The sequence below is a fragment of the Myxine glutinosa genome, chromosome 5 (assembly GCF_964187855.1).
Source record: "Myxine glutinosa chromosome 5, kmMyxGlut1.1, whole genome shotgun sequence".
Taxonomy (NCBI): domain Eukaryota; kingdom Metazoa; phylum Chordata; class Myxini; order Myxiniformes; family Myxinidae; genus Myxine; species Myxine glutinosa.
The window spans coordinates 192,135,600-192,153,010 of record NC_136265.1 but is presented as its reverse complement, the minus strand read 5'-3'; positions in this window follow the sequence as shown (position 1 = coordinate 192,153,010).

Genomic DNA, 17,411 nt, shown 5'->3' with positions numbered 1-17,411 from the left:
AGGCTAGATAAGCCTAGTCATAAACTTTCTCCCTTCTCCGCAGACGGCGCCTCAAGCCGCGGGCAGGAAAATGGATTATATGCGCGTGGAATGTGTAACTTTACGTAGGACGCTTGGATCGTAGGCATAAACCTTTTGATAAACTGTTAAAAACATTAACTATATTTGTATAATCACAGTGACGCTTGAGTTACAATAAATATGCTTTGAATTTAAGTTTAAATGAGAAATGTGAACTGAAAGGTATATTTAACACCTGGAACTCATCAGAACGACCTCATACACTTTATGGTCTTATCAGGACCAAGAATGCAATCCCCCTTCGGTGAGTTATATTTTCTGTCACCTCGGATCCTTGAAACCACATCTGGTCCGGATCCTGACGGTGCGTGCTTCACTCCCCCAAGATGAAAGGACGGATGACGGTGGGGGCTCGGCCCACTGGGGATGACGGTGGGAGGAACTTTCGCCAGTTTCTTTGTCCTCTCGGAGATTCCCTGATAAAGCGTGTCCCTATATAAATGAACTGTGAATCAATGTATTTTCAGTAAGGCAGACTTGGCATGACGGTGGTTCGTGCTGTAGACGTCTCCGTCTCCTCCAGATCTGTATAATTGGTATTTAATAAAGATCCGCCATTCTCAATCTGTTGGTGAACTTCTGTTACGATCAAGGAGTGGTTCCCCACAATTTTGGTGCCGTGACTCGGATGCAGCAGAGCAGGGACAAGAGAAGTGGACCCTGAACGACCGGAGGGAGGCTGACTGAGGCCGGCGCCGGCACGCTGATTTGTTTTAAGGTGAGCATTGTTTTATATCAGAGGGCTATTTTTCCAAATTCGAACCTCCCTCCCTCGAACGGGCACAGTCCGTTTCCCTTGCCACCTGCACTGCCTGCTCTCCGAACAGAAATTGTAAGTAAAGGCTAATTTTCAAGCCTTAGAATGGCGAGCCTTTGTTAAATTCACCAGGATAACGTTAAGAGGGTAACGGGTAACGCTAAGGATAACGTTACAGTTAGCAAGGAGGAGGGGGAAATGTGAGGTCGGACAGCCATAAAGCTGCGCCGGTGGCCAAGAACTTTCCAGGAAGGAACAGCCCAGAGACAAGATGGGGTATGCCATTGCATGCCAGGGAAAGAAGGGCTGTGGCTAACTTAGAGGGCCAAAGGAACATGGCCACGAATAGGGAAATGCGCAGGTACCAGGTAGGCTTGACAAGAAGGTAGTGACAACTACGAGGTCAAGCCAGGAAGCTCGAGACTAAGCTCTAGACAAGAGGGCAGGAAAGTTGCTGAAGCTGTAGGGACAGAGGAAGCAAGCAACAGAAATCCAGATAGAAACAAACCAGGACAAGGTGAACAAGAGAAAATAAATAGGCTCACAGCAAGGGGCCAGGTAACCACAGGTAGGAAGGACAGAAGTGGTTTTTGAAATATTGAAAATTTAAGCATTACAGCTGTAGTTATTGAAGCTACAAGGACAGAGAACAATTAAGTAAGTAGTTAAGCAAGCAAATCAGCGGCTAATGCCGCTGGTCCAGGATCCAGACCAAGACCCCCCCACCCCCCCCCCAAGACCTGAGCTCTGTCCCGGGGCTCTAGGCAGCACCCCAACACCCCCGCCCTGCCTTCCCTTTCCACCTCAACCCACCCCGTCCAACCCGTCCCAAAAATCCTTTTCCTTGAATGAGAGACGTAATATGAATGAACAAAGATTGTACATGGGAGTGGCTGGAGGAAAGGCATGATTTGAATTTGAGTCGATCTGATTTTCGCGCGAAGTCTGGGAGACTCACTGGTATACGAATGAGGAATGAATGTATATTGGGATATTAATTGACGTGTGTATCTGGCCAATGTATTTGTCTGTATGACATATGCAAAGCAGAGGGTTTCGGTGTGAAGCTTTGGAAGTGGTCTGCTTGACGTGCGGGAAATCCAGGCCGGGAATGTCGATTTTAGCGTCTATCCGAGGGACCAGGTGAGGTCCTTAACTGAGTCCGGATTTTCATTTGTTTGGGAGTGTTTGGGAGCGATTTGATATAAATCGGGTCAGGAGAGCACTCGGAGGAACGTTGATATGAAGCGGTTTCTTGGAGATGGTTACAAGATGGGCTGCCTTTGCCTTTCGAGCGGCAGTCGGGCAGAAATTTGGAATTTGTTGAACTAAATTCAGAATTTGAATCGAAATGTGTGTTTGACTTGAATTGAAGAGTTCATTCAATGACAGATTGAAGAATTCAGTCAATTCAACTGAATTCAGAGGTTGAATTTAGAATACGGAGTTTGCTCAGAGTGCAGGTAATAACCTGCCTACTCAAAAGGATGTGCCCCGCACGGTGGGAGGTCCGTGAATGGTTGGCAAAGGGTTTCTTGAATTTAATGGCAGGAATTATGCGATTAACGATTATATTGTGTATTGGTGACTTGTGGATTGTATGAGTATATCCCTGAGGCCGATGTGACCTTGGGAGTCAATGGGTCGTGTAAAGAGAAAGATTACAGTTTGCTGGTGTGAAATTATGTCATGGTGTGGAAATGTCATGGTAGAGGTGCGAAATACACACCTTTGATCTGAAGGGAGAGCGGAGGTTGTGGTTTCATTGCTGTGTCTGTATGTGGAGTTATATTTCTGAGGCATGGATTTCAAGGAGGAGGTGTGTGCCCCGAGAAGATTGTGGGCCGCGGATTGGGCACTCTGGGTGGGCACTGGGGGCTGCAGTTGTGTGTGCGCGCAGGAGAGTGCAGGGGGAGTGGGCGCGAGGAGGTGTGTTGATGAAGTGTGCGAACGAGGAGGGATGTGCGAAAGGTGTGCACCAGGTAGTAAGGGTGCTGCATTGTAAAGCACGCCTCCCACGGAAGTTCCTGGGCGGATTGTGACGGTTGTTTGATTCGTAGGGTGTTGGCATTTTGCGATGTGGAGCCTCAATAATGGTCATTTGTCTGTCCGGATGTGGAGTTCTTGCAGGGCGGGATGTCGCCGGACTTGTATTATTTGTGGGATGAAAGCGCTGGTTACCCCAATTCGACGTTTGCACCACCTTTCTCCGTTTGAAGTTTGACCTTTTGAAGTTTATTTGACCTTTGTTCGAGATATGCAAGGGAAAGAGGTCAGAGGTAATTCACTAACCTTGGAAGAACGACAGGCGGAGTCAGTCTACTGGGTGTTGCTTTAACGGCAGGATATAGAACTTAAATCTGGAAAGAAAGGACATTTACTGTTGATTAAAACTGAATTCATGTACGTAATTAGTGAACAGAGAAGATCGAGTTCTGTTTTTTGGTATGTTGGTTAAAACTGAAATCATGTACGTAATTAGTGAACAGAGAACATCGAGTTCTGTTTGTTGTTGTGGTTGTCGTTGACGTCTCAATAGGTGATTCAGGGGACTCAAGAAATAAACAGATTTCCGGTGCCGACCGGAAGCGTCAGGTACAGTATGCTTTGAATTTAATTTAACCGGGCCGAGTACAGTAACGTGTTTGATCGAGCTCTGGGGATAGTCATGTTAAATGCAGGACATTTGGGAGGATGCAAAGAGATGCAAGTAACATGGATTAAGTTGTGGTATCAAGAGGTGGGTGCCCAGAGGTATTGTGGTTATTATAACTTGCTGATTATGGGGGGGCGCACCAGTAGAGATCGGGTTGCATGGTGGAGCTTGGAGCATGCATGGAGCATGGAGCAGGGTGGAACACTCCGTGTGGTTGGAGGTTGCAATTGCGTGAAATGCAGTGAACATGCCCGATTTTTGGCTTTGCGAGGCTCCAGGTAGAAGTTGGTATTTCGATACTGTGGATTATATTGTGCCTGTCTGGAGAGGTGATGTCCTGTGCTGAGGCTGGTGACACGCCTCTGTTATTTGTCTGTCTGTCTGTCTGATTGTAAGTCTGTGGTACGATGGAGGGCTAATTGAGTGCTCAGGCGTCATTGTTCCATGGAGGTAAGGTGTGAAATATAGCATAAATAAGCTATAGGTAATGGAAATATGGCAGTGTAAGCTCGCCGAGGGAGAGTTGCCGGTAGTGGAGGACGTGGCAGATTAGTGGATTAAACATCGGAAGCGCAGGTCTCAGAAGGGAGTAGTCAGCTTCGATGATGCAACAGTGTATGAGTGAGTAATTGTGATCTGTTTAAGTGTAAGAGGCGGTGGAGATGGATTCGGAGGTGATGAAAGCGTGGATGAGGGTTTCTGCAGCCATGGAGGAGAGGAATGGACGGAGATGGGTGATGTTTTTTTTAAGGTGAAAGAAGGCTGTCTTTATGATCTGTATAGTGTATTTGTCAAAGGAGAGGGTTTGGTCAATGATGATGCCAAGATTCCGGATGTGAGGGAAGGTGGATACTGGGAAACCATCTATGTTGAGGGCAGAGTCATGGGTGGTTGAGATCGTTGTTGGTTGTTGTTGATCTGAAGCCAGGATTTTATTTCAGTGATGCAGTTTGTCAGGATAGAGCGGGTTGTGGTGATTGAGCTGTTGAAAATGTCATCAATTTTGCTTTGGATGAATGAAAGGAAGGAGATGCAGTTGTCTACTGTGAATGACAGGTGATGTGTGTTATCGTTGTTGTCTTGGAAGTTCAGTTGTTGACATAGTCCAGAGTGTTCTAATTTGCACAGGGAATGACAATTGGGATGACAATTGAAAGGAAAAAATTGAGTAAGTTACAAATTTTGTTTTGTTGATCTGGAGACAAGCTAGTTTGATGGGTACCCTGGGGTCTTCGGCGTATCTATGTGTTTGTCTGTTTGTTACACCGGACTCTCGAATGGGTTTTCATGAGACGAATTCCAGACATAACAACAGTGAGAATCTATTTTGAGCGAATCACAGTGGGTGAGAAAAACATTGTGTGTGACCAGACACCAGAACTGACCAGAATTGGAATTGGAATTAGACCAGGTTATTTCTATTATTTGTTTATTCGCGAAAATAAATAAATAATAGGGGGAGGTTCATGGAGGTTAATGGTGGTTTGTTTGTGTTAATGGAGGTTAATGGTGGTTTGTCTGTGGTAATTCTAGTTGAAACTCTAGCTGAAATAATTTTCGTTTATTTTTTATTTTTATTTATTATTGATGTAGGAAACAGGCAAATGGGATGCTGAGAGAAGGATTAGAGAAAATTGGATTGAATTTAAAATCGAATATTGGATAAAATTGGATCCACTTGGAAAAAGTGGATTAGGAAATTGGTGACCAGGTGTTCCACCAGAGGAAAAAGACCAGGTGTTCGTGGAGCACTTCACCTGCAAGAACGCCTTGGAACCAAGGTGGAAGGGACCTGTCCAGGTATTGCTGACTACACCAACGGCTGTCTTTTGCGAGGGCAAGACCTCGTGGATCCACGCCACGCATTGTAAGTTGGCCATACAAGCACCAGACATTACACCACAGCAACCACAGTAAGGATGGGCCTAATCATAGGTACGATACTATTGATAGCGACAGCAGCTAGGGGAAGCTCCGATCCCAATAGATGCGAAAACGGAACCCGACACCTCACCGTAACATGGGGACAAAGAGTATCACTACCATGTTTCGAACAGAAAACCCTGTACACAAATTGGGTAACCGTAAGATGGCTAGCACTGTCGGCAGGGCCTGGACGGGTTGGCATTGTACTACGAAAGCAACGAGAGTTCCGGGAAGACGGGCAAGCTAGCATTAAGACCTTGGCCCAACCAGGATACAAATGGGGAACCCCTGATTTTAAGCTACAAACACGCACACGCCTAGAGAAAGGCATGACTATGCAGGTCCGGTGCAGCGTCTGGACCCCTGGCGCGGCCGGTGGTGAAAAGAAATACATACGATGCATCGAATACATACTCACGCCGCAACCCCAGGATGAGGCCCCAAAGAAGGGTGAAAACACATATTGGAAAGTGGCAAGGGAGGTGGCAACAATTCAAAATAGGACACACTGCTGGTCGTGCATGCACTTTCCCCAAGCAGGCACCACAGGAATACACATGATAGTGCTACCTCTGTCCCTCAACGACCTCTGCTCACAACCTATCGATTCCCCATGTTTAGTCACCACGCTGGAAAGAGAAGGGGTTGGCAACGGCAAGAGTTGCAATCGACAATTTAATTATCGCCCGTCAATGATTGCCCATGTGGCCGAGAGGCCTGCGCCCGTCTGGGTCAAACCACAGAAAGGGACGGTCTGCCTCCAGGGTTCCGGCCACTTGCGTATGGGAGAATCAGAATGCGCCTACACTCTCCCCGGGAAGCTGGGACAAGGGAGCTCGGGGATTACATTACGAATAGTACTGCAAGATAAACACAACCACAACATAACGGCTATAACATTCTCTAGGGGGGTTAGTAGGATTAATGGGGTGATAAAGGGACTCCAGTGCTTATCCACCCACCTGGTCCCACCCCATGGGACAATGTTTATATGCGGCGACAAGGCTTACCCCTATTTACCAAATAATTGGGGGGGCACATGTTATCTTGGTTCAGTCCTTTCTGACGTTGAGATACTGGATGAGCTAGACCCAAAGTCCTTGGACAGGCGACATAAGAGGTCAGTCATGAACGAAGATGGAACCACTAAACTACACGGGAGCCTATGGGAAAAGGTGTTAGGTTTCTTCTTCCCAGGTGCGGGCACAGCCATGAACAGCTTCCGGATAGATAAATTGGCTTTGGCCCTAGAAAAGGTGGCAAACGACACCGCTACGGCTCATGACATACTATTGGACACGGTAGTTCACATGCGTACAATGGTGATGCAGAATCGGGTGGCTTTGGACATGCTCCTGGCAGAGAAAGGAGGGGTATGCGGAATAATAGAGGGAAAATGTTGCACTTACATACCTGATCCATCCGAAGGAGTGTCAGCCGCAATAGTGAGACTAAGGGAAACTAGCCACGCCCTGACGATCGATCGGATCGCGCGCGAGAACTCTTATAAATTTAGCTGGCTCACTGACTGGTTCCGGGGATGGACGGGCACCATAGTGAAGTGGTTATTGACCGCACTGGCCGTGATAATCGGGGTAGTAATTTGGGGGGCACTAATGAAATCTTTAGTCCTCCTCTGTATGAGAAAGTACTTTACAGGATGGAAAGTGAAGAAGCCGCCGACAACGACTATGGTTCTGACCGCAGAGGCCGTCGACCTGAATGGGTCCTTCAACAAGGCAGATGTGACCGGCGCTCCAGAAAATTGTATTGATTTTTGTGATGACTGTGATACATGTGTTGAAAATCCCATGTGGGAACTGGCTGCTGCCTGTATTGATGTTTGTGATGACTGTGATACTTGTGCTGTAAACCCCTTGCGTGTACTGGCTAACGCCTCTTATGTATTACAAGCTGACAGCTGTACACCCCCTTCCGACCCAACTATGGATCTGATTGCGACGCTGGGTCTGGCAGTCGAGGGACCCGACGTGGATATCCTAGACCCGCAAGCCGACCAGGCATCCATGGGAGACTTTGACATAAAGGAAGTCCCTCTCTTTGCTTCAAAAGTTTTAAGTTCAAATGCTTCAAGTGAATCGGATTTTAACGCTCTGTACCCTGACCAGGAAAATGAGACACAAGATACTGACAACATTATGTATTCCCCAGAACAGCAGCACGTGAGAGATCTCATGGGCATGATCGTTGATTAACTTCGAAGATCTGCAAGGACCACGTCTGCAAAGGGTGGGGGGAGCAAGTTCCGCAGGGGAGGTTGTTGGCCCTCTGGCGGGGCAGAACCTCATCTGGACCAGACGCCTTCGTTGTGGATCCGAAACGTTAATGGACTTTCATGTTCTGAGCCCTCAGGTTCCAAGCACGCACCACACGACACGTTCCCCAAATGCACGGGTGAGGCGCTATGGGCGCACGGTATGCCCTTGGGAGATACCCGCATTACACGATTGTCTTTCAATAAAGCCCGATGCGGCATGTTGTCTCTTGAGATACTTTGTCTCGACGAGACAAGAGGAAGGGCTGTCAGGTCGCAGATTTGATACTGCTTAATGCTCTGTTATAGATGTCGTTTGACTAATATGTTATCTATCTATAATTCCACTAATCTCTGTGTGTATGTTTGTTTGTTTGTATGTTTGTATGTTTGTATGTTTGTATGTTTGTATGTCTGTGACCGCTGTTTCTCGACAACTACCGGTCCGATATACTTTAAACTTGCCAGGTATATTGCTGGGGACCCGAGGATGTGCCTTTTCAAGGTTTGAAATTAATCGGACAAGTAGTTACCGAGCTATGTCCAAAAAACGATTCAACCAATCAGAGAGCAGCGAGCTATCACGTGTGCCGAACGTGGCGAACAGACTCTGCCTCGGACGGCACTTTTGAGAGCGTATTCATTTATTTCACGTTGGCAAACTATGTTGGCGTTAAACTATGTTTTAAAACTAATTAAAACTAATTTGCGAATAATCATAACTGCGACATGCGAACTTCCGGACAGTGAAGACTTCACTTCCGGCAGCCAATCACAGAACGCGTTGTTGCGAGCCGAGCCGAGCGCGTGCGCCATTACGGTTCGTAATTCGATTTCTTCCGGAGAAAATAATAATTTCTCGATTTCTTATGCGCATTATTTCTCCCAGAGCGAAGGGCGGAAGCGAAGAGCGTTGTTTTTTTTGTTTACGGGCGTACGGGCGGGGTAGAGCGTACGGGTAGCGTTTTTTTTTTTTTTTGGCAAGGAACGGGCACCCACGTATGGGCATGCCCTAGTGTTATAAATGCTGTTTAAAAATGCTATTTCATAAAGTTAATAAAAGGTTGCCACTTTGCTATCGTTTAAAATGAGAAAATACTCGCTTCATCCGTGCTGAACAGATGGCCTCGTTGGATACGTACGCCCCTTGAAGGCTAGATAAGCCTAGTCATAAACTTTCTCCCTTCTCCGCAGACGGCGCCTCAAGCCGCGGGCAGGAAAATGGATTATATGCGCGTGGAATGTGTAACTTTACGTAGGACGCTTGGATCGTAGGCATAAACCTTTTGATAAACTGTTAAAAACATTAACTATATTTGTATAATCACAGTGACGCTTGAGTTACAATAAATATGCTTTGAATTTAAGTTTAAATGAGAAATGTGAACTGAAAGGTATATTTAACACCTGGAACTCATCAGAACGACCTCATACACTTTATGGTCTTATCAGGACCAAGAATGCAATCCCCCTTCGGTGAGTTATATTTTCTGTCACCTCGGAGCCTTGAAACCACATCTGGTCCGGATCCTGACGGTGCGTGCTTCACTCCCCCAAGATGAAAGGACGGATGACGGTGGGGGCTCGGCCCACTGGGGATGACGGTGGGAGGAACTTTCGCCAGTTTCTTTGTCCTCTCGGAGATTCCCTGATAAAGCGTGTCCCTATATAAATGAACTGTGAATCAATGTATTTTCAGTAAGGCAGACTTGGCATGACGGTGGTTCGTGCTGTAGACGTCTCCGTCTCCTCCAGATCTGTATAATTGGTATTTAATAAAGATCCGCTATTCTCAATCTGTTGGTGAACTTCTGTTACGATCAAGGAGTGGTTCCCCACAATTTTGGTGCCGTGACTCGGATGCAGCAGAGCAGGGACAAGAGAAGTGGACCCTGAACGACCGGAGGGAGGCTGACTGAGGCCGGCGCCGGCACGCTGATTTGTTTTAAGGTGAGCATTGTTTTATATCAGAGGGCTATTTTTCCAAATTCGAACCTCCCTCCCTCGAACGGGCACAGTCCGTTTCCCTTGCCACCTGCACTGCCTGCTCTCCGAACAGAAATTGTAAGTAAAGGCTAATTTTCAAGCCTTAGAATGGCGAGCCTTTGTTAAATTCACCAGGATAACGTTAAGAGGGTAACGGGTAACGCTAAGGATAACGTTACAGTTAGCAAGGAGGAGGGGGAAATGTGAGGTCGGACAGCCATAAAGCTGCGCCGGTGGCCAAGAACTTTCCAGGAAGGAACAGCCCAGAGACAAGATGGGGTATGCCATTGCATGCCAGGGAAAGAAGGGCTGTGGCTAACTTAGAGGGCCAAAGGAACATGGCCACGAATAGGGAAATGCGCAGGTACCAGGTAGGCTTGACAAGAAGGTAGTGACAACTACGAGGTCAAGCCAGGAAGCTCGAGACTAAGCTCTAGACAAGAGGGCAGGAAAGTTGCTGAAGCTGTAGGGACAGAGGAAGCAAGCAACAGAAATCCAGATAGAAACAAACCAGGACCAGGTGAACAAGAGAAAATAAATAGGCTCACAGCAAGGAGCCAGGTAACCACAGGTAGGAAGGACAGAAGTGGTTTTTGAAATATTGAAAATTTAAGCATTACAGCTGTAGTTATTGAAGCTACAAGGACAGAGGACAATTAAGTAAGTAGTTAAGCAAGCAAATCAGCGGCTAATGCCGCTGGTCCAGGATCCAGACCAAGACCCCCCACCCCCCCCCCCCCAAGACCTGAGCTCTGTCCCGGGGCTCTAGGCAGCACCCCAACACCCCCGCCCTGCCTTCCCTTTCCACCTCAACCCACCCCGTCCAACCCGTCCCAAAAATCCTTTTCCTTGAATGAGAGACGTAATATGAATGAACAAAGATTGTACATGGGAGTGGCTGGAGGAAAGGCATGATTTGAATTTGAGTCGATCTGATTTTCGCGCGAAGTCTGGGAGACTCACTGGTATACGAATGAGGAATGAATGTATATTGGGATATTAATTGACGTGTGTATCTGGCCAATGTATTTGTCTGTATGACATATGCAAAGCAGAGGGTTTCGGTGTGAAGCTTTGGAAGTGGTCTGCTTGACGTGCGGGAAATCCAGGCCGGGAATGTCGATTTTAGCGTCTATCCGAGGGACCAGGTGAGGTCCTTAACTGAGTCCGGATTTTCATTTGTTTGGGAGTGTTTGGGAGCGATTTGATATAAATCGGGTCAGGAGAGCACTCGGAGGAACGTTGATATGAAGCGGTTTCTTGGAGATGGTTACAAGATGGGCTGCCTTTGCCTTTCGAGCGGCAGTCGGGCAGAAATTTGGAATTTGTTGAACTAAATTCAGAATTTGAATCGAAATGTGTGTTTGACTTGAATTGAAGAGTTCATTCAATGACAGATTGAAGAATTCAGTCAATTCAACTGAATTCAGAGGTTGAATTTAGAATACGGAGTTTGCTCAGAGTGCAGGTAATAACCTGCCTACTCAAAAGGATGTGCCCCGCACGGTGGGAGGTCCGTGAATGGTTGGCAAAGGGTTTCTTGAATTTAATGGCAGGAATTATGCGATTAACGATTATATTGTGTATTGGTGACTTGTGGATTGTATGAGTATATCCCTGAGGCCGATGTGACCTTGGGAGTCAATGGGTCGTGTAAAGAGAAAGATTACAGTTTGCTGGTGTGAAATTATGTCATGGTGTGGAAATGTCATGGTAGAGGTGCGAAATACACACCTTTGATCTGAAGGGAGAGCGGAGGTTGTGGTTTCATTGCTGTGTCTGTATGTGGAGTTATATTTCTGAGGCATGGATTTCAAGGAGGAGGTGTGTGCCCTGAGAAGATTGTGGGCCGCGGATTGGGCACTCTGGGTGGGCACTGGGGGCTGCAGTTGTGTGTGCGCGCAGGAGAGTGCAGGGGGAGTGGGCGCGAGGAGGTGTGTTGATGAAGTGTGCGAACGAGGAGGGATGTGCGAAAGGTGTGCACCAGGTAGTAAGGGTGCTGCATTGTAAAGCACGCCTCCCACGGAAGTTCCTGGGCGGATTGTGACGGTTGTTTGATTCGTAGGGTGTTGGCATTTTGCGATGTGGAGCCTCAATAATGGTCATTTGTCTGTCCGGATGTGGAGTTCTTGCAGGGCGGGATGTCGCCGGACTTGTATTATTTGTGGGATGAAAGCGCTGGTTACCCCAATTCGACGTTTGCACCACCTTTCTCCGTTTGAAGTTTGACCTTTTGATGTTTATTTGACCTTTGTTCGAGATATGCAAGGGAAAGAGGTCAGAGGTAATTCACTAACCTTGGAAGAACGACAGGCGGAGTCAGTCTACTGGGTGTTGCTTTAACGGCAGGATATAGAACTTAAATCTGGAAAGAAAGGACATTTACTGTTGATTAAAACTGAATTCATGTACGTAATTAGTGAACAGAGAAGATCGAGTTCTGTTTTTTGGTATGTTGGTTAAAACTGAAATCATGTACGTAATTAGTGAACAGAGAACATCGAGTTCTGTTTGTTGTTGTGGTTGTCGTTGACGTCTCAATAGGTGATTCAGGGGACTCAAGAAATAAACAGATTTCCGGTGCCGACCGGAAGCGTCAGGTACAGTATGCTTTGAATTTAATTTAACCGGGCCGAGTACAGTAACGTGTTTGATCGAGCTCTGGGGATAGTCATGTTAAATGCAGGACATTTGGGAGGATGCAAAGAGATGCAAGTAACATGGATTAAGTTGTGGTATCAAGAGGTGGGTGCCCAGAGGTATTGTGGTTATTATAACTTGCTGATTATGGGGGGGCGCACCAGTAGAGATCGGGTTGCATGGTGGAGCTTGGAGCATGCATGGAGCATGGAGCAGGGTGGAACACTCCGTGTGGTTGGAGGTTGCAATTGCGTGAAATGCAGTGAACATGCCCGATTTTTGGCTTTGCGAGGCTCCAGGTAGAAGTTGGTATTTCGATACTGTGGATTATATTGTGCCTGTCTGGAGAGGTGATGTCCTGTGCTGAGGCTGGTGACACGCCTCTGTTATTTGTCTGTCTGTCTGTCTGATTGTAAGTCTGTGGTACGATGGAGGGCTAATTGAGTGCTCAGGCGTCATTGTTCCATGGAGGTAAGGTGTGAAATATAGCATAAATAAGCTATAGGTAATGGAAATATGGCAGTGTAAGCTCGCCGAGGGAGAGTTGCCGGTAGTGGAGGACGTGGCAGATTAGTGGATTAAACATCGGAAGCGCAGGTCTCAGAAGGGAGTAGTCAGCTTCGATGATGCAACAGTGTATGAGTGAGTAATTGTGATCTGTTTAAGTGTAAGAGGCGGTGGAGATGGATTCGGAGGTGATGAAAGCGTGGATGAGGGTTTCTGCAGCCATGGAGGAGAGGGATGGACGGAGACGGGTGATGTTTTTTTTAAGGTGAAAGAAGGCTGTCTTTATGATCTGTATAGTGTATTTGTCAAAGGAGAGGGTTTGGTCAATGATGATGCCAAGATTCCGGATGTGAGGGAAGGTGGATACTGGGAAACCATCTATGTTGAGGGCAGAGTCATGGGTGGTTGAGATCGTTGTTGGTTGTTGTTGATCTGAAGCCAGGATTTTATTTCAGTGATGCAGTTTGTCAGGATAGAGCGGGTTGTGGTGATTGAGCTGTTGAAAATGTCATCAATTTTGCTTTGGATGAATGAAAGGAAGGAGATGCAGTTGTCTACTGTGAATGACAGGTGATGTGTGTTATCGTTGTTGTCTTGGAAGTTCAGTTGTTGACATAGTCCGGAGTGTTCTAATTTGCACAGGGAATGACAATTGGGATGACAATTGAAAGGAAAAAATTGAGTAAGTTACAAATTTTGTTTTGTTGATCTGGAGACAAGCTAGTTTGATGGGTACCCTGGGGTCTTCGGCGTATCTATGTGTTTGTCTGTTTGTTACACCGGACTCTCGAATGGGTTTTCATGAGACGAATTCCAGACATAACAACAGTGAGAATCTATTTTGAGCGAATCACAGTGGGTGAGAAAAACATTGTGTGTGACCAGACACCAGAACTGACCAGAATTGGAATTGGATTTAGACCAGGTTATTTCTATTATTTGTTTATTCGCGAAAATAAATAAATAATAGGGGGAGGTTCATGGAGGTTAATGGTGGTTTGTTTGTGTTAATGGAGGTTAATGGTGGTTTGTCTGTGGTAATTCTAGTTGAAACTCTAGCTGAAATAATTTTCGTTTATTTTTTATTTTTATTTATTATTGATGTAGGAAACAGGCAAATGGGATGCTGAGAGAAGGATTAGAGAAAATTGGATTGAATTTAAAATCGAATATTGGATAAAATTGGATCCACTTGGAAAAAGTGGATTAGGAAATTGGTGACCAGGTGTTCCACCAGAGGAAAAAGACCAGGTGTTCGTGGAGCACTTCACCTGCAAGAACGCCTTGGAACCAAGGTGGAAGGGACCAGTCCAGGTATTGCTGACTACACCAACGGCTGTCTTTTGCGAGGGCAAGACCTCGTGGATCCACGCCACGCATTGTAAGTTGGCCATACAAGCACCAGACATTACACCACAGCAACCACAGTAAGGATGGGCCTAATCATAGGTACGATACTATTGATAGCGACAGCAGCTAGGGGAAGCTCCGATCCCAATAGATGCGAAAACGGAACCCGACACCTCACCGTAACATGGGGACAAAGAGTATCACTACCATGTTTCGAACAGAAAACCCTGTACACAAATTGGGTAACCGTAAGATGGCTAGCACTGTCGGCAGGGCCTGGACGGGTTGGCATTGTACTACGAAAGCAACGAGAGTTCCGGGAAGACGGGCAAGCTAGCATTAAGACCTTGGCCCAACCAGGATACAAATGGGGAACCCCTGATTTTAAGCTACAAACACGCACACGCCTAGAGAAAGGCATGACTATGCAGGTCCGGTGCAGCGTCTGGACCCCTGGCGCGGCCGGTGGTGAAAAGAAATACATACGATGCATCGAATACATACTCACGCCGCAACCCCAGGATGAGGCCCCAAAGAAGGGTGAAAACACATATTGGAAAGTGGCAAGGGAGGTGGCAACAATTCAAAATAGGACACACTGCTGGTCGTGCATGCACTTTCCCCAAGCAGGCACCACAGGAATACACATGATAGTGCTACCTCTGTCCCTCAACGAACTCTGCTCACAACCTATCGATTCCCCATGTTTAGTCACCACGCTGGAAAGAGAAGGGGTTGGCAACGGCAAGAGTTGCAATCGACAATTTAATTATCGCCCGTCAATGATTGCCCATGTGGCCGAGAGGCCTGCCCCCGTCTGGGTCAAACCACAGAAAGGGACGGTCTGCCTCCAGGGTTCCGGCCACTTGCGTATGGGAGAATCAGAATGCGCCTACACTCTCCCCGGGAAGCTGGGACAAGGGAGCTCGGGGATTACATTACGAATAGTACTGCAAGATAAACACAACCACAACATAACGGCTATAACATTCTCTAGGGGGGTTAGTAGGATTAATGGGGTGATAAAGGGACTCCAGTGCTTATCCACCCACCTGGTCCCACCCCATGGGACAATGTTTATATGCGGCGACAAGGCTTACCCCTATTTACCAAATAATTGGGGGGGCACATGTTATCTTGGTTCAGTCCTTCCTGACGTTGAGATACTGGATGAGCTAGACCCAAAGTCCTTGGACAGGCGACATAAGAGGTCAGTCATGAACGAAGATGGAACCACTAAACTACACGGGAGCCTATGGGAAAAGGTGTTAGGTTTCTTCTTCCCAGGTGCGGGCACAGCCATGAACAGCTTCCGGATAGATAAATTGGCTTTGGCCCTAGAAAAGGTGGCAAACGACACCGCTACGGCTCATGACATACTATTGGACACGGTAGTTCACATGCGTACAATGGTGATGCAGAATCGGGTGGCTTTGGACATGCTCCTGGCAGAGAAAGGAGGGGTATGCGGAATAATAGAGGGAAAATGTTGCACTTACATACCTGATCCATCCGAAGGAGTGTCAGCCGCAATAGTGAGACTAAGGGAAACTAGCCACGCCCTGACGATCGATCGGATCGCGCGCGAGAACTCTTATAAATTTAGCTGGCTCACTGACTGGTTCCGGGGATGGACGGGCACCATAGTGAAGTGGTTATTGACCGCACTGGCCGTGATAATCGGGGTAGTAATTTGGGGGGCACTAATGAAATCTTTAGTCCTCCTCTGTATGAGAAAGTACTTTACAGGATGGAAAGTGAAGAAGCCGCCGACAACGACTATGGTTCTGACCGCAGAGGCCGTCGACCTGAATGGGTCCTTCAACAAGGCAGATGTGACCGGCGCTCCAGAAAATTGTATTGATTTTTGTGATGACTGTGATACATGTGTTGAAAATCCCATGTGGGAACTGGCTGCTGCCTGTATTGATGTTTGTGATGACTGTGATACTTGTGCTGTAAACCCCTTGCGTGTACTGGCTAACGCCTCTTATGTATTACAAGCTGACAGCTGTACACCCCCTTCCGACCCAACTATGGATCTGATTGCGACGCTGGGTCTGGCAGTCGAGGGACCCGACGTGGATATCCTAGACCCGCAAGCCGACCAGGCATCCATGGGAGACTTTGACATAAAGGAAGTCCCTCTCTTTGCTTCAAAAGTTTTAAGTTCAAATGCTTCAAGTGAATCGGATTTTAACGCTCTGTACCCTGACCAGGAAAATGAGACACAAGATACTGACAACATTATGTATTCCCCAGAACAGCAGCACGTGAGAGATCTCATGGGCATGATCGTTGATTAACTTCGAAGATCTGCAAGGACCACGTCTGCAAAGGGTGGGGGGAGCAAGTTCCGCAGGGGAGGTTGTTGGCCCTCTGGCGGGGCAGAACCTCATCTGGACCAGACGCCTTCGTTGTGGATCCGAAACGTTAATGGACTTTCATGTTCTGAGCCCTCAGGTTCCAAGCACGCACCACACGACACGTTCCCCAAATGCACGGGCGAGGCGCTATGGGCGCACGGTATGCCCTTGGGAGATACCCGCATTACACGATTGTCTTTCAATAAAGCCCGATGCGGCATGTTGTCTCTTGAGATACTTTGTCTCGACGAGACAAGAGGAAGGGATGTCAGGTCGCAGATTTGATACTGCTTAATGCTCTGTTATAGATGTCGTTTGACTAATATGTTATCTATCTATAATTCCACTAATCTCTGTGTGTATGTTTGTTTGTTTGTATGTTTGTATGTTTGTATGTTTGTATGTTTGTATGTCTGTGACCGCTGTTTCTCGACAACTACCGGTCCGATATACTTTAAACTTGCCAGGTATATTGCTGGGGACCCGAGGATGTGCCTTTTCAAGGTTTGAAATTAATCGGACAAGTAGTTACCGAGCTATGTCCAAAAAACGATTCAACCAATCAGAGAGCAGCGAGCTATCACGTGTGCCGAACGTGGCGAACAGACTCTGCCTCGGACGGCACTTTTGAGAGCGTATTCATTTATTTCACGTTGGCAAACTATGTTGGCGTTAAACTATGTTTTAAAACTAATTAAAACTAATTTGCGAATAATCGTAACTGCGACATGCGAACTTCCGGACAGTGAAGACTTCACTTCCGGCAGCCAATCACAGAACGCGTTGTTGCGAGCCGAGCCGAGCGCGTGCGCCATTACGGTTCGTAATTCGATTTCTTCCGGAGAAAATAATAATTTCTCGATTTCT